This window comes from Struthio camelus, chromosome 16 (assembly GCF_040807025.1).
Source record: "Struthio camelus isolate bStrCam1 chromosome 16, bStrCam1.hap1, whole genome shotgun sequence".
In the NCBI taxonomy this organism is placed as follows: Eukaryota; Metazoa; Chordata; class Aves; order Struthioniformes; family Struthionidae; genus Struthio; species Struthio camelus.
In genome coordinates this window covers 10,438,617-10,463,333 of record NC_090957.1, presented here as the reverse complement: position 1 = coordinate 10,463,333, position 24,717 = coordinate 10,438,617, and the positions used below count along the sequence as shown (strand labels likewise).

Sequence of the window (24,717 nt, the reverse complement as noted above, 5' to 3'; positions counted from 1 at the left end):
TATGCATAGCTTGGTTTTTCTGCTTGAATTCGTATCACTTCCTGCAGGTTCTGAAGAGATTAAAGGAGTCTTCCCTAGGACAGGGGAATATCTTGGGAATGGGCATAGCACTTGGTGTGAATTAATGCTCAGGAACTGTCAACTTGCGAACAGAGTTTCCTCAGTGGCACAGGGAAGGCTGACAGCTGGATGGAGAGTCTCTGAAGGTCTCCAGGCCAAAGGAGGCAGATGTGTGAAAGCTGCATGACCAGCACTGGCAATGCAGAGCTGAGGTGTCGGGCCATTGCCAAGAGCAGTATGGCTGCCCAGGGCAGGGAGGGAGATGAAGTCTGGACCACTGTGCATAGATATCCATATAAACGTGCCTGCAAACTTTACATTTCTGCTGTCACCTAAACCCCTAGGTGCCTGCCGAGGAGGTGCATGCTGCTTACTTTGAGAGGTTCTTCAGCTCTCAGGACAAAAATCTTTGCTGTTTTCACGGCTCTGGAGAGGAGCAGGCACCAAAGAAAGAAAGATGCTAAGTAGAGAACTGGGCACTTTGGATTCAGCTGTGGAAGTCATAGTAGGGAAAAACATGCTGACACAGTATCCTGGCCTTGTGATCAGGACTCTGCTGTCTCTTTGACAGTTTTTTTGTTCAGGGCTCAAGCCAATGAGTGTGAGGGCCACCTAAGAGGGTGCTAGGTGACTGGGAGGCAGTGCTGATGTGGGACGTGCTTGCTGATGGGTTCAGCTGATGCCTTCTAGCTCTCGTGTTGGACTGTGCCCAACTAACCCCTGTTCAAAGACCTCTCTTTAACTCCCCTTTAGATATCTCTTTTCCAGACAGATAAGGCCTAAAAAGGTCTACAGCTTTTGACCGAGTTCCCAGCAGCAAAGCATCCTGGGGCTGGGCTGTGATAGTTGGTCACCAACCAGGATTCAGTGGCCAGAGACTGTTTAGGTGCTTTGCAGGGTTGGAAAAAATGCAGTGATTTGAATTTAGGAGCCAACCTGTGGATTTAAGTGTCTGATTTTAGTGACTAACCTGAGAAGAACTACTTACCACACTAACAGAACTGATCTAGTTGCCTTCTAGGGTCAAATATTATTTTTCTTTATGTCAAGTTGACTATATTCACTGCCCTCTTAAAACCATAACAACTTGCAAAACGAGTGCCCCTAAAGATAAATAAATAGTCTGCACAATACATAGAAGAGAGAAAAATCTCTCTTAGTCCAACACCGGAACACAGTCGTTTCTAGGATAAAGAACAGCAGCTGTGTCAGAGGATACAACAAAACATCTCAGAAAAGGGAGATTTTATCCTAGACAGATCGCAGAAAAAAATGCACAAGATGTAATTATGGGTGTGGAACTGGGCCAGGGCGCCAGGTGCAGGTGCTGCTCTTGTGCACTGCTCCGGGACATTCGCTGATTCATGTGCAAAGGGCTTTGCCCAACAGTATTCAAAGTGCCAAAGGACTGCTGCATCTCAGCACTAATTGCAGGTATTTCAGCAGGCACCAACTTCTACCTCACTGCCAAAAACTAAAATGACACTCAGTGGCACATATGGATATAGCACGACTAATTGCTTTGTTCATTTTAATTGCTTCAGTATAATTTGATAACTTCCTCCTCTGTGATTATGTCACCTTTATCCTGGATATTCACTGTGGATCTAGATCCAGCAGAGTTACTGTAGAGTCTATATAGCAAAATATAGGAGCCTGTTTAGGGAATATAACGGTGCTTCCTGGGATTGTACTTCCCTTTGTCCTAATGAAACTAGAAGAGCAGAGAAGGGAGGATTTTCCCATCCTGTAATGTGCTTTTCTTTCTGATTTGGGCCAAAACAACAATGTTTGCAAAGTCTACATGATCTGAGAATATAAAGGAGGAAAAGAAAGCCAAAAGTATTTAGTAAAAACATTTCATTTTGGTAATTATGAAACAGTCTTTGGGGTTTCATTTTGACCTCTATTAGTTCACACTGGGTTTGCTGCTACTGGTTAGCCTGTTTTTAGAAAAGGAAAGTGATCTCAGGACAGGAACTTTCTCATTTGGAAGACATTTAATATTAAAAAAGCAATTTTTTCACAGTAAGAAGGTCACATAAGGCATGAGAAATTCATCTTCCCAGGTGAGAGTTTTGATTTGTCAAACCGGCATTTCCTAAAGAGAAGTAACAATAAAAAATATAAAACGCCAGAGTTTATCCACATACTAATAGACTTCAGGGGCTGACAGGCAGGCCGGCCCACAGCCAAATACCAGAGCCCCCTCAGCCAGCTCTGTGAGGTCTGCCCACCGATTTGGGGGCCACCAGTCAGCTGTCCAGTTGCAGCAGTTGAAAGATATATTTTTCACTATTTCACAACCTCCTCCTGCCCCCCCATAATTTTTAGGACCTGGAGTTCTTCTGAAGTCTATCAAACCTGCCACCTAAACCCCATAGCTGAAATTATGAGGCACTAGCTAAGAGCATCCATGACTATGAAATTCTCTGCTTGGCTTCTTGGCTTAGCAGAAGACCAGCTATACCATGACACGGCAAGCACGTGGCTGGTATGGATTTTCTTTTTTTCAGACAAGTCTCAAACCTTGAAGAAAACAGATGAATATTTAATTCAGCAGGAGACAGAAAAATAATAAAAAAAAAGCCCTCTACTTTTGCATTTCAGTTTAGTAATTCAAGAGCAGAGCAGTATGAAAAACCAGTGTTTGTGTACCAAGGGTCAGAAGATGTGAAGAAAGGCTGTAAGTTATTTTAATTTTTTCTGATTTTTCTTCTCTCTGTCATATGATGCTCACATGTGTATCTATCTTTTATTTTATTTGCATTTTTAAATTATTTTTATATAACACTTTGCTCTCCACATAATGTCCATTGTTTGAAAATAAGATTAACTTAACTGAAGATCACGAGGCAGAAAGTTCAGTTAAAGCCTAGAGTAACTGTTAAGTTACTCGGTTGCCATGAGTACATGCTTTTTTCCTTGCCATGGTAAAAACAAGGTGATCAATTCTGAAGTCCCCTCCAGCAATTCACTTAGCATTTTCAAGCTCTTGCCAGCTACCAATATGCCAGAGCAGAAAAGAGAGAAAATACAAATCAGCTGTCACTGCAAAAAAATAAAATTTAGGAAAGTAATTTTAATGCATGAGTCAGAGCAGTGGGTCTGTGACAAAGAGGGGGGCATGGAGCGTTTGCACCTCAGAACTGGGAAAAACGAGCATCTTCGCTGTTACCTGCTATCAGGCTGCAGTAAAGCTTGGGAGGCCACTGGGAACAGCAGCATGCATACATCTCAGATTTGACTGCCAAGGCCTACGAAACAGAGGCTGGCACAAGAGGATGCATACAAGTGCCTAGGTGAAGCCAAGTAAAAGTAGCAGGTCTGGTAGTAAACTTAGGTTTGGGATGAGAAAGGTTTATGCATTTTGGTGACGGCTTTACAGCTCCGCATCGGATACCCTGCATGTTTGAACTCCAGGGGAAATGCAATGGCAGAGGAACCCTCCAAAGAAGTGACCTTTTCATCTCTCAAGCTCTGCACCTAGGGCCCTGAGTCAGGGCTGATCTTTACTTGTGTGGTATAGAAGGACATGTTCCTTGAGGCGCAGGGGAGGGATGCAACTAGCTCGGCACGTATTCCTTAATTAACTTGACTGAACCACTTAATAGCCAGATTTGTCTGTGCCATATCACAACACAAAAAGGCCTTTGGATTCTTCAGGGCATCTTTTACTGCAGCTGTGAGCATATGTCTCTGAGTAGACAGGGAAGCAAAGGGGGTTGAATGAATGGATGGACAGTTAATGCAGGCTTTCTGCACACAGTTTGCTAAATGCAAAACCTGGGCTCTGTGAACCTGCTGGGGTCGTCGTTTTGTGCCTGCACTATGGTGTTTTGCAACAAAAAGTGAAAATGGTTCTCATCAATGTCTCCCCAGCACTGAGTGCTGATAAGGATTGGAGTACTGTCCATAATGGTCCAGTAGGTTTGGGCAAATAACAGACTTGAGCTCCTGATCTTGCAAGAGGCAGTCCCAGTACAGTCACTTCAAGGGAGAGAAGTTTGACCTAGGTCTGTAAGATTGGGCTGCTAATTGTACTTAAGTTATGCATGAATTAGAGAAATCTTTAGCTCTGCAATGCTTGAGGACTCTTCTAACACTAAAATAAACTGTCACACGGTAGCTCTGCTCCCTGATCCAGCAAACGGTGCTTTGCTGGTGTGGTGGCTGCTGCTGTGCTCGATCCAGCCCATGACTCAGCACGGCCAGTGTTTTTCCTATCTTTGTTTTGCATTCCATAATGTTAGCAATGCATTGACAATTGATTGACATATCTGTGATTCACAAGGAGGCAAAACAATGCTTTGAACCAGAGAGAAGGCAAGCCTAAGTGTGGCAGGGTCTGGGGTGCAAGCCATGGCCTTCAAATCGAAGGCCAACATTGATGAGTTTGTCAGCCAACGGAATCCAAGACACAACAGCCTATGCCCAAAAGTTGTTGCCAGCAGGGGTAGGTGTCCTCTTGTAATCATGCAGACAGAGCTGCCCTGCCAACTCACCATGGCAGGTCCCAGCCTATGGACCAGACTGGACTAGGGCAGCTCTGTTTTGTTTCAAGCACGAGCACTGATGGAACTGCTGCCAGCACTTCCCTAGGCCACAGGGAAGCAACGGGGCTGGTTTAGAAGAAAGTGAAGCTGTGTCTCTGGGTTTAACTTCATCCTAAAAGGTATATATTCCTGGGGGAATATGGCATACGACTGGCTGCAGCCCCTGTATGCACGTCAATCTGTGGCAGAAAAATGAGACTGCGTGCTCCTGACGACGTGCAGCTCTGTGTCTGAGCTCTCACAGTCACCTTTTGGCTCCATGCACAGAAAAAAAAAAAAGGTTTTCCTAAGTGCTCACTCTCCCCTTCAAACCACGATGTGAAGCTGCCTTTTATCAGCAATGAAAAAATACATTGCAATCAAAAAGCAGCTGATAATTTTGATGTTACGACACAAGGAAAACACAACCCTGTTCCACTGTGGTGACAGGTACGCAGACATATTTGGATAATTTGTTTTGGTGCAAAGCTATCTTTGACAGGATCAGGCTATTCCCTAAAAAGGGGGATGTTTGGTACATAGCAACTTTTTTGGCTATAAATGATATCACAAGGGACATCAATTTTTTTTAGACACCATAAACTACCTAAAAAATGGCAATCCACATAGCAGACTCAAGGGCAAGAAAAATCAGCAACCATCTGCAACATAAAAAAGGGCTGTGATGCACAGTCCTGCCCTGAGACACGTGCTGTAAGGAAAATACACATCTCACCATTGTACAGATCATCCTCAAACCGTAAGGACTTGCCTCTTGGGAAAAGAGTTTGTGCCTTTGACCAAGCCACCTGAGAACATGTGCAAACTTGCTGTGTATTAAAAAAGAACAACCCCAAACCCTGTATATCCCTGATTGCCACTCATCATCTTATACCAGGAACCACAGGGAAAATCATTAAATAGGTACAACCAGGCCTGGAAGATTCTGTGTTGAAAAATGTTCCCTTGGCTTTCTGCTGTCTAGCTTTCAAGCACAGCCTCTCTGCACACCCCCATCCCTAATATACCTTCTTTCTGAGAAATATACTTTTGTGGAAATAACACTGATGATGCTAAACAGCCGATGCCTCAGCAGAAGGACAATAAAGGCCAGCGACTCTAGGGGGAGAACGTTTCACATGAAACTACCGCATCATCTCTGACCTCTCACAGGTCCTCATCTCATCCCCATCCACAGGGGAGAGCTACAAAACACTCTCAGAAGAAGAGCTGACCAATTAAAATTCATTACTCTCTCAGATATGGGAAATCATGGACCAACAGAAGTATTAGTTTTATGACACACTAAAACTTTCCCCACTTGCTGCTTTCTGCTACCACCACACTGTTCCCCTGGCAATAGCTACCTGTCTCTCCCCATCCCACAGGACCACCTCATCCCTAGCAAAAAACCTTCTCTGTTGTACAGATGTCAAACCCTACTTTCTCTCCAAATTATGAAACTGGTTAATAAAATTAAGCTGTTTCCAGTCCTTATTTCGCTTGGAGTCATCAGCTTCTTTTCAGATCTGGCGAAGGGCATGCATCTTCAGCAGCCTGATCTGTTTTTTTCCCTGGCAACTGGTCTAATAGAAAATGTTACTGATCCATGAAAATTCTATCTCATTTTTAAATCCCTATTTCATTAAAACTTCATTAATTGGAGGCCTAAGAGTGAGAGCGAAAAACGCAGCTGGTCTTTTCTTCCGACTTAGGCCTGGTAGTCTGACTCATAAGCCGATTGCACACCCTGAGAAGGGAGCATGAAAAATCGCATCTACCTTTCTGACCTATTTTCTTCCTGGAAAAAAGAGTCTGCTGCAAGGGGTGAAAGGGTACCAATACCACAAATTTTGGGCTGGCCTTCTGTCTAGAAGGGAATGATCTCCTTTGACCTTTCATTAGTCCTTGTATCCAGTTTCATTGCAAATGTTCCTTAATGTTTACTATTTACCCAAGAGACCTGGGTCAATTGCAGCGTTATCATTCCATCCCGTCTGCTAAAAACTGCCTTCTTGTGCAAAAGAAAAGGATAATACACTTTAGGGAGAGACTAAAATCAATATTGTAACTCTTGGTCGCAGGAGGGACCAGGCTGTGTCTTGTAAAGCAAAGATACCCTTTTTCCCTTTTCTTCCTAAATGTCTTTACATCTTAACCTGCACTGGACAAAATGGCTGTGCAAGTCCACTAGTCAAATGGGATTGCTGATGTCTCCTGGGAGAATTCACGATCTTAACTTACGCATGGTACAAATGTGAATCTGTTTGCGAGAGAGGAGTGGTTGAAATTGTTCTAGGATTTACCTTGAACTTTGCCTGTTTATCTTAATGAATGCAAATCCTGTTGCGTTAAGTGCCACTGCACAATAACCTTTTGGGGTTATTTGGTCAGATCTAATGAAAACGGAACAGCTCTTGGGGATGAAATGCCCTCTCCGGTTGGCTGCAAAAGTGATTTTTTTGAGGAGGCCAGACAGGCCCCGTTCCCTTCCTTGCTTGGGGTCGCACTTCAGCTCCAGAAAGTCCTTTCCCCTCCTGCAGTGGGCCCTCCCCTCCCGCAACCTGCCATCACCCTGCTGTAGCAGTTCATCTTTTCTGGGGGCATCTCCGGAACAGGAGCAACCTGGCTGCCATGAGATTTATGACGTCTGGTGGAGACCTTTATCTGTAGAAAGACATTTGGGACTGGGGAGGCAGCTGCCATTTGCTTGAGGGGCTACAGGGGATCTGCTGCTAAAATCCGAGCAGCGTGCATGGTGCCCATGTGGGATCGCTGACTGCGAGGAGGGGCTGAAACGCAAATTTTGTGGTCAGGGTTCAGTGTGCTAATGCTGGCCGCAGCTGGGAGCATGGAGAGGTCTGTCTGTCACATCATATGAAACATTTTTATATGACCCAGAGCCGCTGTAACGGCAGTCAGCTTGGACTTTTAATCAATTTGGGGACCAGGCCTGTGCACTTCAGCAGGATGTGCAGGTTTAACTGTGCCCCTGGGCCTAGCATAAAGAACTCTGAGTGGGTTTAACTGAGCTCCACTCCCATCTGCCCACCCCCTCCATGGAAAGAGAGACGAAAAGAGGAGAGAAAATTCTCACTTATTACTGTATCATGCCCCACTGTGGCGTATAAGACGCCGCTACTCAAGTACTTCCACGCAAATAGTTGCTGATTTAGGGATTTTTATTCTTATTTTTAGACAAACACCGTTCTAGGTTAAAAGCTGCCTGTTGTTTCAGGATCTTCCTCTTTAGCCTGGGTTATGCACGTGTGTTTGCAGTCAGTTAACTGCATCTGTTTAGAAGTCAAATAATCGAAATAAAGACACTCCTTACAAATGCAGTTACCTTGCTCTGAAAGCATAGTATTTCCTCACGGCCAAAATTAGCTGCATGAAAATCAAGGCTTTTATGCCACTGTAACTGAGCTGCTCTATGGCTCGCATCAATTCAGCTACATCAGGCTCTAAACAAGCTATAGTTAAATCAATACCAAAAATGTTTGTTGGCGGTCCCTCAGGCACCTGTTCTTTTAGCACATTAAGGCTACAAAGTTAGCCTTGGAGATTTATGTAGTCTTTAACTGCAGGTTTCGTCTGGTCCTGATTCACCCCAAGCATGCGCTTAGTCTTCCACAGGTAGCATCAATTCCAAACAAATTTCTTCTACACAGTGGAAGTTCAGCAAAGCCCTGCATCACTGTTTGCACTTTAGGAACAAATATTATCTCACCACCGTCAATGGACCATAAGCACATTTGTGTTTTAAGCACTTTGTTGAATTGTCAGTGGCTGGTGATACTGGCTGACGGTCCAGATGGCTGTGTACACCTGAGGAACCAGGACCGTGACGTTAATCCTTCTGTACCAGATGTGCGGGCCTGGAAGACCTGAGTTAAAGAAGAGTGTTTCCAGGCCGTGTTTTTGTATGGGCTTAAGCAACTTGCTGAGTAGGCACGAGGCTACTCATTTCACAAGGATGCCTGAATGACAGGTTAGGGGCTAATGAAACCCAAACAGCAGGGGCTTCTTTCTTAAAGAATTTGCTTTCCTTCCCCAAGACTGCTTTGTCAGGAGGGCTTTGCTCACCCTCATGCCATCTCTCACCCAGATGGCTCCCAGAAATTTTTTTTTTAAGCTTTCAGAATCACGGAGGTTGATCCTTTTGGTCTTTTTCCTCACTGATCCCTGACCCCCACCTGTTTTTCCCCTATGATCTCTCCCTGGTTTACAAGAGTAACTCAGAGCGATTGTTCAGGCAACCCCACTGGTTTCTGTAGGCAAAGGAAGAAAGGAATTTCGACCCAAACAATCCAGCTGCAGCATAAACTAGCTGGGGGGAAATGGCAGGTCGGGGCAGCAAAAGCCTTTCATAGCCATTCATATCACCCTCAGCTGTGCCACATCGAACAGTCCTCCCTGATGAGCGCCCACTGGACCGGCAGAGCTTGGCTGCTCCGAGTCGAGCACGTACATAAGCACTCGCTGACCACAAACCCGGCTCCCTCGCTTCCGTGCGAGCCCAGCATTTAAGCGCGTGAAGGCGTACTCATAATGCAAGCGCATTATGACCTGTTTGCCGGCTCCCGTGAATTGATCTCATTCCACATCAATGCCAGGCATGTCCCTGTCATTGCTACTGTTTATTTGCACTGCAGTAGCCCCCAGAGACGGCAATCAGGAGCAGCAGTGCAAAAGAGATGGCTCCCCTGGCACAGCTCTTCACAGACCCTATTGAGCTACCGGTAGGCAAACAGTCCCTACTTGCTGTCAGTTAGGACAAGATGCATTTCGTAGCAGACGTTAATGACCTGGGCAGGCCAAAACAGCAATGCATATAATGTATATGACGCGATATGCCCGTCAACAAGCAATGTGAGGTATAAACACTGGGCACCACCCAGCACTGCTGGTAGGTCAAAGCTCCCCTTCAATGTAGATAATTTAGTGAGCTTGAAGACAGAATAGCTTTTCCATGCTCTGGGGACTCCTTTGGAGAAGTCAGACCCTGCTCACAACACCTAAGTGCGTTACAAAATTCCTTGTGAAACCAGAAAAACTCCCTCCCTCCGAATTCCCCATGTTTTCCTGGTGGGAAAAGGACACGTGAGGTTCTGCATCCAGCTAACTATTGGGGGGAACAAGCCAGTATGACAAGGCTGAATGAATATCCATGGAGAGGCATACACCAGCAGTCATTTTACTGGGCACAGCCAACCTGTCAGCAGCCTCACCTGCAGGCTGCTCTGTAGCAGACATGTGCAGGACGCAACATGCAGGTGGTGCTAGTGCTGGGCTGCCCAGGCTCACTTCCTCCCGGTAGAGTTTGCAGACCATCCGTTTTGTGTCACACTTCCACTTTTTTTGTTTTCCCTTCTTCTTATGAAAACTCATTTTGAAAAGCTGGATTTTCCTGCAGGAACACTGTGGTCCCTGGCCAGCTGTTCCAGCTGATTGACTCACGGCAGCCAGTCAGCCTGGCATCTCTGATGGTTTTCTTGGAGCACTTCATCTGTGTGATATTGCTTTGAAATACCTCAGGAGGGAGAAATCCATATCACATTAGATTTTGATGTGCTCATTTTCTGACTTCCTTTTGTTTCTGTTTAGCTGGTGTAGCTTCAGCGAGGGGCATTCAAAGCTGTGGTTTTGCTACCCTTGAAGTCTGCCTGCACCACTTGCTTTGTGGTCCTGCAGTAATTTCTTGGGCTGTCCCATTCTTTGCTGCCCTGAGACATCCATTTTGCAACATGTGATTTCATGAAATGTGTATAACAAAAAACAAAAGGAAATGAAGAGCTGAAAATGTACCAGGCACTGCTCCACTTTGGAAACTTGGTTCACTATAGCTGCACAGACCACTAAGAGTGAGCCTGCTTTCTGTCCATTAATCTCTCCATCACTGGTGTAGCCAGACTGAAATATTTGCTCTCTATCCAGACATGTCAGCTGCACCTGAATTTTCAGATAGGGATGGTGAACAGAGAAGAGTCTGTCCTATGTGTCATAGCTCAGGCATCAAAATTGTTCCGTTTTCACTGAGGCATTTTTCCAGTAAGAGGAATGTGACTCCTTAAATGAAACTTGCTTTGGGAAAACAAGCCCAAACTTCCAGAGCTAAATTAATTACCAAAATGGTGAGTACTTTTGTATTTCAACCAATGCCATTCTGTATTTCTTCCAGTTCTTAGGAATGAGCTCCTTATGCACTAGGCTAAGGCCAAAATGGACAAAAGTATCGTTTTTATACCAGTGATTGAGGACCTTCCTAAAGGCAAGAAAATTACAGTGATGCCATTCCACAGATACAGCCCAGGAAGCCCCAAGGAACTGTGAGTCAGGTAGGACCCTGGCAGCGAGTGTGGCCCCAGCCTAACCAGCAGGTGCCCACAGCCACAGGACGTGGTGTGGGACCACAGCCTCCACTGGCAAAGAGTTGTGGAAGTACCATCCAAGTAAATCCACTGCTGACTTCCACCCTGAACCTACCCTTGGTCTATTAAAATAGCAGAGACTCCAGGCTGATGCTACCCATCGGAGCTACTTCTTAATGCTAGCAAGGTTGTCCCAAGTTCACCCTGTGACTAGTCTCTCCCAGGTATTTACCCGTGATGCCGCGTAAATAGTTGTCTGTAGGTGTGTTATGTCATTACATGAGCTGGTTCCAATGATACAGGATGTCACATGAAATAATTTATTCTTGCTCTTTGGTTCTATTAAAAATCTGGCTAAAGGCAGGTGCTTACGCATCAGTAGCTGTTTTAACTGCCAAGTGATAAGATCAACATTAACAGGATGATACATCGCCAGTAACATGCAGTGCTGTTATAAAGAATGTGGCAAAATTTGGTGCTGGGCACAAAACTCCCAATAGCTTTTATAGAGCTAAGGGACATAATTAATATTTAGATTTTCAGCAACAACTCCCGCAAATCAACAAAAGCTGGGAGTAGGTGTGGGCTCCTTGCTGCTACTGCCAGGACTCATGGAACTCAGAGGTCTTGGATCACCAGTAACACTTGGGGGTGGGGTTTATATGTCCCTTAGGACTTACCAGGGGTTCAGGCTACCTCACATACTGCAAAGCCTCTAATGCATTTCTCCTAAGAGGCAGTAAAGTGCTATAAATTGTATTACATCGAGAACACTGAGGCACTAAGGGGACGTGTGCATGGCCCCAAACCCTGCACCGGCGGGAGAACAAGCACCCTAGGCCTGGAAACAGAGGTCATCCTTCCGAGACCAAGGACTATGATTTTGCTACAGAACTTTTTGGTACAGCTGCCCTTTTTGAAATGCTTTCATGCAAAGTGGAACAGCATGAGAGAGCCTGGAATTCCCCTCACCCCATTGAGACAGTCTGCGGGTACCAGTACTTCCCCAGAGAGGGAAAACAGCGTTAAGTTTTATTTGAAACAAAATAATGGCACTTTGTCTTCCTGATCATGCAGCTCCCTCCAAAGGGCACACAGGAGAGATTCAGTTAATGGAGGACAGTTTCAACAGCAAGGTTACATTTTGGGCTGAACATTTGTTGACATCATCCATCCTCCTTCTTTTATGGCTCTTTTAAATTTGTAGTTGATTGAGTAAAATCTACACATAAGTAGCAAAAATTCACAACAGATTCCACCACCTTCCATATTAAACATCTTCTTTGCCCCTGCACATTCTGTTTGAAGAAGACTGATGTTCTTGTTAATTTTCCAAAGAAAAAGCTCACAAGAGCTGAACGGAAGTAAATTCTGCTGAAGCCTCCTCCCTGTGAGCTCACTAGTGTGGAGTCACTGCATTCAGAGATGTGCTGATCCCAACAGCAACTGGGTGTCCTATTGCTCTGTGTGTGTATACAGATGTACTATGCATAAATTAGTGATTATAACTAAAAGGAAGGCATTATATAATATAATTTTAAGAAGCTGGTAGTATTGATGCATAATTCTCAAATCATATTGGGAAGAGAAAAGCTATTAGAGCTGACAAGCCAACATAACATGGAGCAAGCAGAAATAAAATCCAATTTCTCATTTATATATAAGGTCAATTAATAAGAGAATTGATATAATTAAGATGCTCAGGATCTGGGAGACCAAAGAGAAATCTGCTTTCCTCATAGTCTAGCAACAGTCAGAAGACGATGCCCTGAAAGAAGGTAGAAAATAGCAGCTCTGTGTTCAGCAAGAGGCGTTACTGTTAGCTGGTCTTTAACAGCGCTCACAAAGACTTCCCAAAATTAACTGAGGCATGGGAGTTCTGAGGAAGTAAAGAAAATTCAGGCAATGTCCCCTGTCAGGCTAAGTAAATTTGACAAGACTCCAAGAAAATTTTATGACTTCTTACATTGACCCTGCAATAAGCTTAGATAAATTTCACTAGCTAATTGCTTTTGAATAGTTTGTTGTGTAAGCTCTAGCTCATTATAAGTCACCATGCTTTGCAAAAAAGTATTTGAAATAATCCTACAGGTGATGAAAGTTTTACAGGAATAAAGGATTTTTTAGCATAGTGTGGTTTTCTGAATCTTCTGGTGATCTAAAATCCCAGTACAAGCAAGATCACAGTGGCGGGCCATTACATTGTCATTAGACATAAAGAAATCATTTGTTTTGCTTTAGTTACCCAATAAACTTTGGCCTTTTGGTCAGTGGCAGTGTTCTTATTCAAAAGTAGTCTCCACGCATCCAGCTCTTGATGCTGTTGGCTGATTTCTTTTGCTTGTTAATTCTTGCAGATTGCTCTCAAACTCCATTATGGCGGCTCATTACAGGAGTCAGTGGCATCGATCGTGATCCTACACCAGAGTCTCCAACTATAGAGATGCAGAGCAAAAGGAATTGCAAAATGTGACCTTGACTGGAGAAGCATTTACACAGGTAAACCTGTTTTCCAAAAACACAATGGTCCAGTTTGGGGCTGTTAAATAAGGCAGCATGCCTTTCCCATGCTCATCAGAACAAGTACCTGCAAGTAGCAAATCCAGCTCAATGGAGGTTTTCTTTCAAATCCTTCACACAGCCCATTGCTCTGCGTGGGTCGTGTCAGCACTGCACTGCCTGGAGATTTCCTTCCTTCCCTTTCCGTTAGATGTAATGAATTCCAGGCCCCCAGGAGCTGGTCAGGCTGCTCTGCCGAAACCTAAGCCCTGGATAAAGCAGCAGCCATCCTCTTCTGCTGTCTGCTGCAAGGCAGACCTCAGCCCTGCTACCGGCAGCCTGAAAGCGTGCACAAACACGGGTGACAGCGAGTACGACGCCAGTGTGAGCCCTCCCCTCGCTTCCCCCTCACTTCCTTGGCATTTACTGCAGATGCTTTGCCCGTGAGCTACTTTCTCCCTTGACTCGAAATGAGTCAAATGGGTGACATCTGGCAAATGTTTGCACTAGAACTTCAAGCAACTCCCACTTTTATGTTTTTTAAATCGTATTCATGCTGCTAAACTGTTTGTGACTCAGATTATAGCTAGGCTGTTGTTTCGATCCTTCTTGTTTCACTTTACACATGTACATGCTTAAGTGGTATTACAACGTGTTATGGCTTTCCTCCTGAAGAGCTGCTGTGGTTGTCACTGGAAGGAGGCAAATCTTCCCACTGGCACGCAACTGGTTCGTGTTACATTGCCTCCCCATTCCCTTTTATTAGTTGCCAATTCAAAGAAATGAAGAGAGGGAAAGCGAGAAAGGGAGGGAAGGAGAGAGGGAGGAGTCTTGACAGTACAAAAGGCAAACTTGCTGATTTTAATTAGAAGTGTTTCGGCGTCTTCAAATGGCTGCACCTGCAGTGATGGAGCAGCCAATATTAAAGGAGCTTCTGCCAAACTACAACCAGTTGTCAACTGGTTGAGCAGTGCTGCATAGCCTCCCTCTGCTTTGGGGAGTCAAGTTACTGTGTCCTGAAACTTTTCAGTTGATGGTTCTTACTGTGGCCCACTAAACTTTAGCTCTAATCAATAAAATACAGAGACAATAATTAGGAGTTAGCTAGACTAAACTGGAACTTTCTTACTTGGAAAGGACAGAGCTTTCCAAGGAAGACTTCCTAATGGACCCTTCCAGGTGGACCCTATAAAGAGCAGGAAGATATGAGGTCTTTGAGGTCATCTCCAAATGACGCTGGTGTCTGTTTACTTGTTAGTCTTCTCAGAACTTAGTAGCTTCAATTAAAGCAAATATGGACCTCAATGCAGCCTTTTAAAGAGACTAATGAGACTTTAGACTTGAGCACTTTGAGATCACCTATGGATAGAGGCACTGAACTATAGCCCCTGTTCCACAAACAGCCACTCTTGGCACAAGCATTCCACGTTATCTTTACTGAATGGAGTAGGAGCCATCACCAATCTGTTCAGCAGTAAGAATGGCTGTTGGCTTTGTAATACGATCTGCAATCCGCAGATGAAATTCAGCCTTGTTGCCTTTTTTCTTATTTACTGGACAGAACTACATATTACTGGAGAAAGCAGCAAGAGAGGAATCAGGAGATCCCAGTCACAACGCTGATGGCGTTCCCATTGGGGAAACAACGGCTGGTTACCAAAGTTTCCTGGCCTTTTGAACACTTTTGCCTCCCCATCTGCCAAGAAATACAAACAAAACATAGGAAAGTAACCAAACGGTAAATAGAAAGGTGTCTCCAGCGGCTGCCTGCCTGCTGTCTCAGCTTATGGCTGCAGTTCACAGTTCACATGTAGCAGCCATGGGCTGGTGTTGCGGTTCCTTAGGAGTCTGTCACCAACAGAGATCAGAGCAATCACAGTTGCCATTAAATCTCCTGCTCCCTTAATGATATCCCACTTTTTCATTTCACTTCAGCTTTGGCTGAGACTTGTTCCAGATTGGCAGTCTGTAGCAATAAGATAGGAAGACGTGGACTTTGTTAAACTATGGAACAGAAGGAAAGTATAAGGCATCCTAGGGTATCTTTAGTCTTATTTGTCATTTACTGAATAAGTATAGAAAGTGAATGCTTAAATTAGAGTCTTCTGTTGATTGACTTTGGGAAGATTAATTAGTTTTTTCCCCTTGTTTAGATGTTAGTGGTGAAATCTCTCTCTTCAGTGCCATTCCAGGTCAATGGCGGGGCTCAGAGGTCTACAGGAAGTAAATTCTTAACGAAATATTGAATACTGAACGATAAAGATTGGCTTTCAGAGATGGTAAGTACTCACAGTCTCCACTGGTGTCAGTGGGAGCTACGGGGCCTGGAATGCTGAAATTCTGGCTCATGGTCTATCATAGCTTTTATTTCCTTATCTCAGAGCACTCTGCAAAAGGAGAAAGAGGGATTAAAGGATTTATTTAAAGGGATACAGGGTAGAAATGTCAGGCTGGACTCCTGACTTCAGTCCAGTAGCCCTGTTTTTTGTTTTATTGGTTAAAAAACTGCTATCCAGAGCTGCCTTCCAATGCTAGATGTAAAGATGGGATTACCCCAAGAGCATATTGCCTGCTTTTACTGTTCCCTAAACTACCATCTTTTGTTTGAGAGACAGCTCTCATCCACGTGGATGTAATAATCTATGGATGTGTCTGTGTTTGGACAGGTCAGAAGCAGATGTCGGATGCTACCTTTCCTCTATTGCTAGACTGAAGAGAGACCCTGACTGAATAATTCGGGCCAGAGTGGCTGTACTGGGTCAGACTACAGGTCTGTTTAGCCCACTAGCCCAGCTCCAACAGTGGCCAAAACTGGATTTGAAGGACACGCTAAGAGCAGGGCACGCATAGAGAAATACTTCCCCTGAATATTCCCGCTGCCCACAATTTGTGGCTCAGGAATTTCCTGACTTAGAGGTGGTTTGTCTGTGTATTACCCCTTGAGGGATTTATCCTCCAGAAAGTCGCCAAGTTATTTTCTGAACTCCTGTAAACTTCTAGCGCATACAGCTTTTGCTACCAACAATTTTCACAGCTTAATATTGTGTTTTAAGAAGAAACTTCTCCCTTTGCTTGTTCTGAAAGTGCCTCCTATTATTTCACTTGTGCCCTTTTAATGGAAGAGTGAACAATCATTCTGTATTACCTTCTCAGATCCAGCCATCATTTTCCAGATTCCTGTCATCTCCCCCCACATTTATCTCTTTTCTCAACTGAAGTGTCCCAGCTGAGTTACTTATTATCCGTAATTCATGCCATACACTTGCCTTTCTTCTTGCCCTTCTTTGAAATGTCTCCAACTTTGCCATCTCCCTTTTGACATGTGGGAGAGCAGAATCAAACCATACCCAAGATGCAAGTGCAACACTGAATTACAGTAGCATAACGATGATCTCTGTTTCTTTCACTATTCCGTTCTTAAGATTTTCTAGCTTTCCACTTGCTGTTTTGACTGTACTGAGTGTTGAGCTGACATTCTCATGGATCTATCTGTTATAAATAACTTGAAGATCTTGTTCCTGAGTGGTAACAGTCAGCTCAGAGCTCCAGAGATGCCTGATATGGAAAAGGTTGGGTGCCACACAGTTTGCTTATTTTTGTTACAGAAGGTGGATACTAGATCATCAGCAAAAAGAACAGCATCTTTCTTCTCTTGGTTTTGTAACAGTCTGTGATGTTTTCCATGTCCCGATCGACACCACAGACCCGTCTTATGCACGTGACTTGTAGTAGTTAAGGCTTCAGCTGTGGTGGCCATATACCTTGCATGGTGTTGACTGCTCAGGTGATGGCCTGACTTTGTGCTTGGCATAACATTGTCCTCAGCAGTCACTGGTGATGGAGCGGAAAAGGCAGTGAAGCAATCAGAGAGCTAACCACAGAAACAAGGCGTCACATGTGAAAGGGGACTACCTGCTGTTCTGCCTGCTGCAGAAACACCTCTGAAAGAAAGAGCTAGGCCCAGTGCCTGCCTTAGGTGTCGCTGTATTGCCCTTGTCAGCAAACTGTCAGGTTTGTATCCAAGCAACAACACGACTGGCTTGATGATGGTGATCAGGCTATTCAAGTTCTGCTCAAACAAAATCAGATAACTCATCATCTGCTGGCTTGAGTGGACTCCACTGCCAACAACCTGACTTCTAGTTGGCTTTACTGTGAAGGTCCACTCAGGGTGCACTTAAAGAAAGATTTAGGGTGGAGAACCATCCTTGTCAAATTGTAGGTAAATGCTGAACATTATGAAGTGGGTTTGTTCAATACGCAGGGGCTCATGACAGTTTCTGATTTGATGCAGCATAGAAATAGTTTGTGAAATAAAGCAGAATCAAGGCCCGAAAGTTTTAACAGCTACTAAACACCAGTGTATCTGTTAGAGGAGGAAAACTGATCTGTGTCCATCTCCAGGAGCCCAGTGTCACCTGGGGTTATCTGTCAACCATCTGGGAAGTAAAAATGTGGTGGCAACTAATGGCACCTGGCTCGCTCCTGGAATCTCTCCCACTTGATGGAAAGCTCCCAGCGGAGTGATTCCATCAAAATTCTTGTATTGGATTTGGGGTGTTCAGGTCATTCAAGCAGCCCTGAAAAGGGAATCTCTGCCAAGGCTTACTGCAGAAAAGGAAAGTAAATGAGTAAACACAGGGAGGGATCTCTCTGCTGGCCTCAGATGGTGAGATATTCTCAGAAGAGTCTCCCTGGCTCATTGTTTCTGCTTTCAGAAGGACAAAATAGGTCCCTGCAAACCATGGAAGAACAGCTAAACCTTTCAGTGCTCGGTGCATCCAGGACAGGTATTAACAGCAGTATGAAACCAGACTTCAGGATGCAGACACGTACAACATACAGCAGTCTGCTGTCTTACTCCTAAACTATGCTTCTGCATGCTATAATGACAGAGTAGCATGCCTTCGAAACTGAGGAAAACCACAGTCCGTCACTCTAGAGCTCCATAAGTATCTAAAGATTGCAAAATCAGCATGGCAACAAGCCTCGTCTCTCTAGAGACTGTGTGCTCACCTGCTTGGGCACTGTGCAGAAGGAACAGCTTGTTCATCAGAAAGCAAACCCTGAAGAAAACGCTCCGACCTGGCATGAAAAGGACTGTAATCCATGTACAGGTCCAGTCTATGTTTGGCAGCTGCATAAATGCTACTGTGGCAAGACGAGGAGACTCTCACTAAAAACGCGCTCCCCCCGGCCGGTGCCCTGCTCCCTGTATCTATGCACTGTCTAGACAAGCAGGTATTTCTGTTCCTCCAACACTTGCTCTTATGACTGGAATTCTAATTCTCTGGGATTTTTTAAGCAGTAAAAACATTGGTGTCCTCTACCCACTTTTACCAAACATACGCAAGTGTTTATTAATACCCAACACAGCACTGGTGTGATTCATCACTTAAGGAAAAGCTAATGGACCAAAGGTATCTAAAGAATCTGTACAGCAGCCAGATGGAAATAGGCAGAGCACAAGGAAGGGATTTTAAATGTGATCAAACATACCTACTGAATTAGGATTCAGGATTCCCATGTTCTCTGGTGCATCAGCACAACGGGTGTATGCCCAAACTCACTGCAGAGTCACATCTTACAGAGCGAGACCTGCTCTGAGATTGCTGCTGGCTTCAAGAGGACCAGGATTGCTGCTAACTGCATCATCTTGCAAGACTGATGGATCACTCAGCTTGCCTATTTTAATACCCTCTGAACCTGATTTTGCCAAGTGCTCTGACCTTTGCATTTGGATGTCAGCTGGCCTGTTTGGACTTTGAAAAGAAACCTCAAGGTCATGCAGAAGGTAAGTCTGCTCCAGAGAGAGCTGGTCTAAGCTCCTGGCACAGAGGGAAACTGCATGAGAAGCATGTGCCGAGCCCCAGCCGCCTTCCATGCAAGAGTGGACACGCAGGTTAAAACTCCCTTCCTAGATATTTCATACAGACACACGGCATTGCTGCTCCAGGTGCCTGCTGGAGGGCACTACACAGAAACAGGTCTGCATAGAAGGACTTGGGGTTGGAGCAGCACACACGGGGCAGGCTGCTGCAGAAAAAGCAACCAACCCACTGTAACATCAGTCATGCAAAGCCTTGCATCATTTTGGTTGGCAGTTTTCCCATGAAGGCTTTGATCACAACCAGTGCCAACTGAGAGGAGCCTTTCATGATATACATTCGTGATAATGTTCTATTTAAGAAAGGTACTGGTTTGACAGGCCAAGAAACTAAGCCTAGATTTTTAAAGCACATCTGGATTTCATTGAGATCTTTTCAGTACAGTAAGCTACATTTAAAGTTGTATTTTTATTCAGGAATTGTTGAGCCAACTGTACATTTTGGAAAACTGTGCCCCCTTTATGCTGAGAGGAATGCAAAGCATCTTAATGCTTGTGGGAAATTATTTTTCTTGTTGACAACTAACAGGAAAACCCCATACCACTTACTGCTTTTTTCTAATTAACCATAGCAATTTGGATCACTTGCCTCTTCTATGAATGGACAATACAGATCATTGATATGAAATCTTCAGCATGTCACATTGCATTATTCTGTAAGACAATCCCATCTGAGTGATCACTCAGGTCAAAAAGTCTCAAAGTTTATGGGATTTCAAAACAGTTCCATTTTACAAGTCTGCCATTTAATACTTCTGATGACATATGACATTTTTCACTGAAAATGAAAAGCGGAAAACAGATTGTTAAGTTTCATTTTCACCGTGTACATCTCTGGTCAGCCAGGGGTAACATCTCACCACAAGCTCTAGTTATTACCTGAAATTCAGTGCGGGAGATCTGAAATTCCCTAAATGTACCACATTAGGCTGGGATCACACTTCCATTTGAACTGACAGCTGTTTTGTTGCTGAGTTTGACTAGACTGGAAATAGGCAAAAACAAAATAGGAGTGAATTGTGAAATGATTTTTTTGTTGGCGTTGTGAAAGTGGAAAATAGATATTGCATATATAAAAGCCAAACATAAAATCATGAAATCAAGAATGAATGCTTAGCTAATAAGTTGATTTTGCATTTTCAGTATGTCTGCAAGAAAATAATGACTAGGGTTTGGGACGGGGGTAGTTTTCACAACTTTTATGATTATCTAAGATGGTTCTCCTGCCTGGCAGGCTTTCTGAGGACTACTTACTTCATATGCAATTCCACATACATAAAGAAATAAATCAAAGATAGAGCAAATCTCAGCCAAAGCAGTAAGAAAAAGCACCCAAACAGCAAAGCAAATCAGCTAAGTGCTTTGCAGCGAGCACTGGAGGGGGATGCAGCAGGCCTCCCCATGTCTGCTGTGGGAGGCCGTGGTCTAGACTAAGATAGGCACTACAGTTGAAATAAAGCCATGTTCCTGCACTGTTTTGTCTATCTGAAATTGCTTTACACACATTTAAAAAAAATGTATTAATCTCAGCAGGGCTGGCTTTAAGGAAAATCAAAGAGGAAGCACTTACTTACCCTCAAGAGCAAGCAAGAGAGGGGAACCAAATCAAATTTGCAAACATGAAACATTTATTTTTCCCCAGTAACCAGTACTTCCTGGTAAGATGACAGATTGGAAAAAGGAATAAATTTTACTCCCTGGGTGTTTCACTGGGAACAAGGCAAGGTGGTAAAACCCTCCTCTGGCTCCTAGAAAATGGGTGAATGCTGGCATTGCACTTCAATTTCTGTTTAAAGCAAAAGACTGGCCCAGAAATTACAGGAGCTTGGAAGTCGCAGAAGTCAGTTGTTTTGGTGCTTACAAGGGCAGTGTTGTTCACAGTTGTTCCTTTTTATGTTATCGCTTCTGATGACTTCAAAATGATGTCTTTTAACAACCTTTGCTGCTCACAGTCCTGTTGAGCTGTGCAAGCAAAGGGTTTAGATAGAAGACAATTTGCTTTTCAATAGCCAAGACTACCAAAAAGTAATCACAAGGTAAGTAATCTATGCCACTCTAGAACACTGCTAGAAGAGGTTATTAATATACATACACACACATGCGTGCAATAATTTCCAGTTATGCACTCTATGGGCAACCTGGAATAACACGGTGAGGGAGGGAGACGCACCAGATTCACCCTCGGAGGTGGCTGTCTGCTTCCTCTGCGTTCCTTGGGAATATTGTCTCTGACTGTATTACAATGAGATTTTGCTCTGAAGTATGTTGTACGCAATTAAAAAAACAGATGGGAAAGAAAGATGCACATGGCCGACATTAAAACCACACACTGTCTGCGCTGAAAGCTCTTGATGCAAGGAAAGCTGATAAGCATGAGAGCACTTTGGGACAGCGATGTCTTAGCAGGAACGAAAGCAGACTGGCTAGCAATGGCAGGTGGGGGTCAGAGCCTGTAAAGAGGCAGTGTTCCTGTGCTTGACTCAACGCACTGGTCCATCGCTTTGGGGAACGGCCCTCTCTATAGGAAGGAGTCTGCATGCGATGCTGCCAAATCAGTGACAGCTTGGGTTAGATGCTGGAGACACGCTAGACACATAACAGAGATCTGCCTCTGGGTGAAACCTGCCTCACCTCCGCAAGTTTTAGAGGTTATGAACTAGTGCAATTTGTTGCCTATACAAATCTTTCCTGTAATACATCCCTTCTCCCCAAAGCACTGTCGTTCCAGTGCTTCTTAGGCTGTTGAACATGGGCTTTTTGCATGTTTAACAGGTGACATTTCAAAGAGATTTCTACAGGAGTTTTTGAGCGAGTGTCAGCCCATCACCAAGCAGACGACCGCATTCATTAGTGATTTCCGTCACAAGTCCATCACTTCCATTTCTGTTGCCTGCTGAGGCTGCAGCCTGCCTCTCCTGTGCCTTCTTGCTTACTCTGAGAGGTTGGGGGAAATACTGCGTTCCTCAGCATGTCGAGTCTATTCAGTTCATTTTCAGGAACTGTGAAATCTGAAGCGTATATTAAAAACAGGAATCATCCTAATTTAATTAAAAATTTATCTCACAGATCTGATCATATCCTAAAAACAACTGCAAGTTCTGCCTGTGCGATAAGATTAGTTACTGGGATTTCAGAAGTCATACTCCCTTGACTCCTTATTACACACTGAGACATTGCTCTAGGAGATGTTAAATTCCTGCTTGCTGCATATACTTAAAGAAATAAAATGTGTGGCATTTGGACTGATTTCCCAAGTAAGGAGGGAGAAACGGAGTGTGGGAAATTAGAGAAGTAGTGGAGCTACAAGAAACACCTCCACATACAGGTTCTGCCACAGGGGCCCTACAGATCAGGACAGGACAAGGTAGTTAAAAATGGGTTACTGAAATGGTAAGTGCATTTCTGATATTGGTGCTTACTACCCTCACGTACTGGGGACATGCCCTGAGCAACCCAGCTCTCGAGAACCGAAGAGGGGGGGGAGACATGTATTAAAGGCCATTGCATGAAAGCACTCTCTGCAGGGATTTTGTTTTAACAAGGAACCCCAAGTCCGTTTTGACCAGAAGAAAGGAATGCCTCAGTCCATCCTATAGTGCCTCAAACCTAGAGGGAGGAGGTTTGAAAGCCGTTGTCACTGACTGGCCGTGTAATCTGGCATGGTCAAGTGTGGCGTGCTAGCACCTTTGTCACCTGCATGGTGGGAAGAACATCATCTTTGCAGAGCTCCCCACGGACAATGAGGGGAAGATATGAAAGCATTGCTAATTAAAAACTATTAACCAATTTACTTTTCCCCTGAGCCACATGGAAATATCATTTCAAAGCAATTGCCCAAGCTTCTGGTTTGGCACTGTTACATTTTAGCAACTATAGCGAAGAAGCAGGCATTCTTAGCACAATTCAGTATGGGCCTTTCATCTACTAGCACAACTAATTACTCAGACAGCGTCTGCTCATGGGATTACGATATACGATGGGTCTCCTGCAGCACTGATTTCTGATTGAGAGGGTGCCCAGCCTGACACAGCCTCTTGTCGGCTTCCGGGTGACCACCAGGATGCTTTGGCTTTCCAAATGTGTCCCCATCACCTCTTAAATTGTGTCTACTCTTGAGCAAGGGTCATTATCCATTGCTACATATTTAAAATTAGATTTTCTAGGTCAGAATATGGGATATGCAGTTTAAGAAAAGTACCTTACCCCATTCCAAAGAGAAGAGAAACTTATGAATCATTGAGTTTATCATATTGCAAAGAATGTGACCTTTTCATTGTCAGTGATATTTTAAGTCAGATCTGAAAGTCTGTAAATGCCTTGTTCTTACAAAAGCGAATGAGACTTCATCATTCAGCCACCCACTATGACCTGCAGATTGAGATATAATATTACTGCCTCTTCAAATTCAATTGAATTGTCATTATGGTCAAAAGAGCCTCCAATATAGGAAAAATAATGCAATTGGTTTAAAATACCTGGACAGTAAATGTCCTCGTTCTTTGTGTATGTGGAGTATTTTCAGTCAGATTCTAAATTAATGTCTTTCTCATCATGATGATCCAGCAATTGAAGAGTTCCTGAAATCCAATTCCAGGCATTATGGCATGAGCCCATCTCCAATATTAAGGCCTTCCACTTCCGACTTCCATTTTAGCAATAGTTTGCTTCAAATTTATGGATCTGTTTGTGTTTGGTCCTACTTTCTATTAGCTATATCTTCTTTCCGCTTTTCTGCATTATTAACAACAAATATTTTTAGTCTGGTAGCAAATAGAGGCCTTGACCTCTAGCTCCAGGTTTTCAGATGACAACTCCTCTACGAACATGAAAAATTGAAAGTTCTCATAATCAAATATTTCATTTGTCCCCCACTTTAGGCAAGACTTGTAAACTCACTCTCATGTTTACAATTCCTTTGGCATTTGTCATTTTGGGTGTGATCACTACACTTGCTTGGGTTCTCTATTAAGAAGCGCATCCAGTTATTTTAAATAAGCCCTCTCCACATCCACTGTGATAACAACAGGACCTGCTAGCAAAAATGGACTCTATGTAGCAGTGTTTCACTTCCTCCAGATGTGTTTTTAAGGAGTAGGATTTAACACTTCCAGTGCTTGGGTGGTTATAAATGTTGTTGCTCCAAACAGCTCTTGGAGTTAAAGGATGCATCTCCTGCATGTGAATAACCCATAGTGAATATGGCCAAAAGGCCAGCCCAAGATGGAGTTAGAAGACACACCAAAGAGGCTCTTGTGCATCCATGTGCCCTGCAAAACCTGAGGAAATGTTTACGCACAGGTATCTACCACAACAAAATTATCTCCAATGTTTTGCAGTTTATTGTCAGGAATTCACATTTTAGTCC

General features: G+C 44.0%; 1 protein-coding gene and 1 long non-coding RNA gene across 4 annotated transcripts in view; one reads left to right on the top strand and one right to left on the bottom strand.

Annotated features, from left to right (window-relative positions):
* LOC104146212 (uncharacterized) overlaps positions 1–13,563 on the top strand; it is a 33,522-nt gene extending 19,959 nt beyond the window's left edge. Inside the window, exon 4 of the long non-coding RNA XR_694586.2 lies at positions 13,324–13,563. This is a non-coding gene — a long non-coding RNA (uncharacterized lncRNA). The remainder of the gene's footprint in view (positions 1–13,323) is intronic.
* CALN1 (calneuron 1) overlaps positions 1–24,717 on the bottom strand; it is a 177,332-nt gene that overhangs the window by 31,657 nt on the left and 120,958 nt on the right. The gene's annotated exons all lie outside the window — the stretch shown is intronic.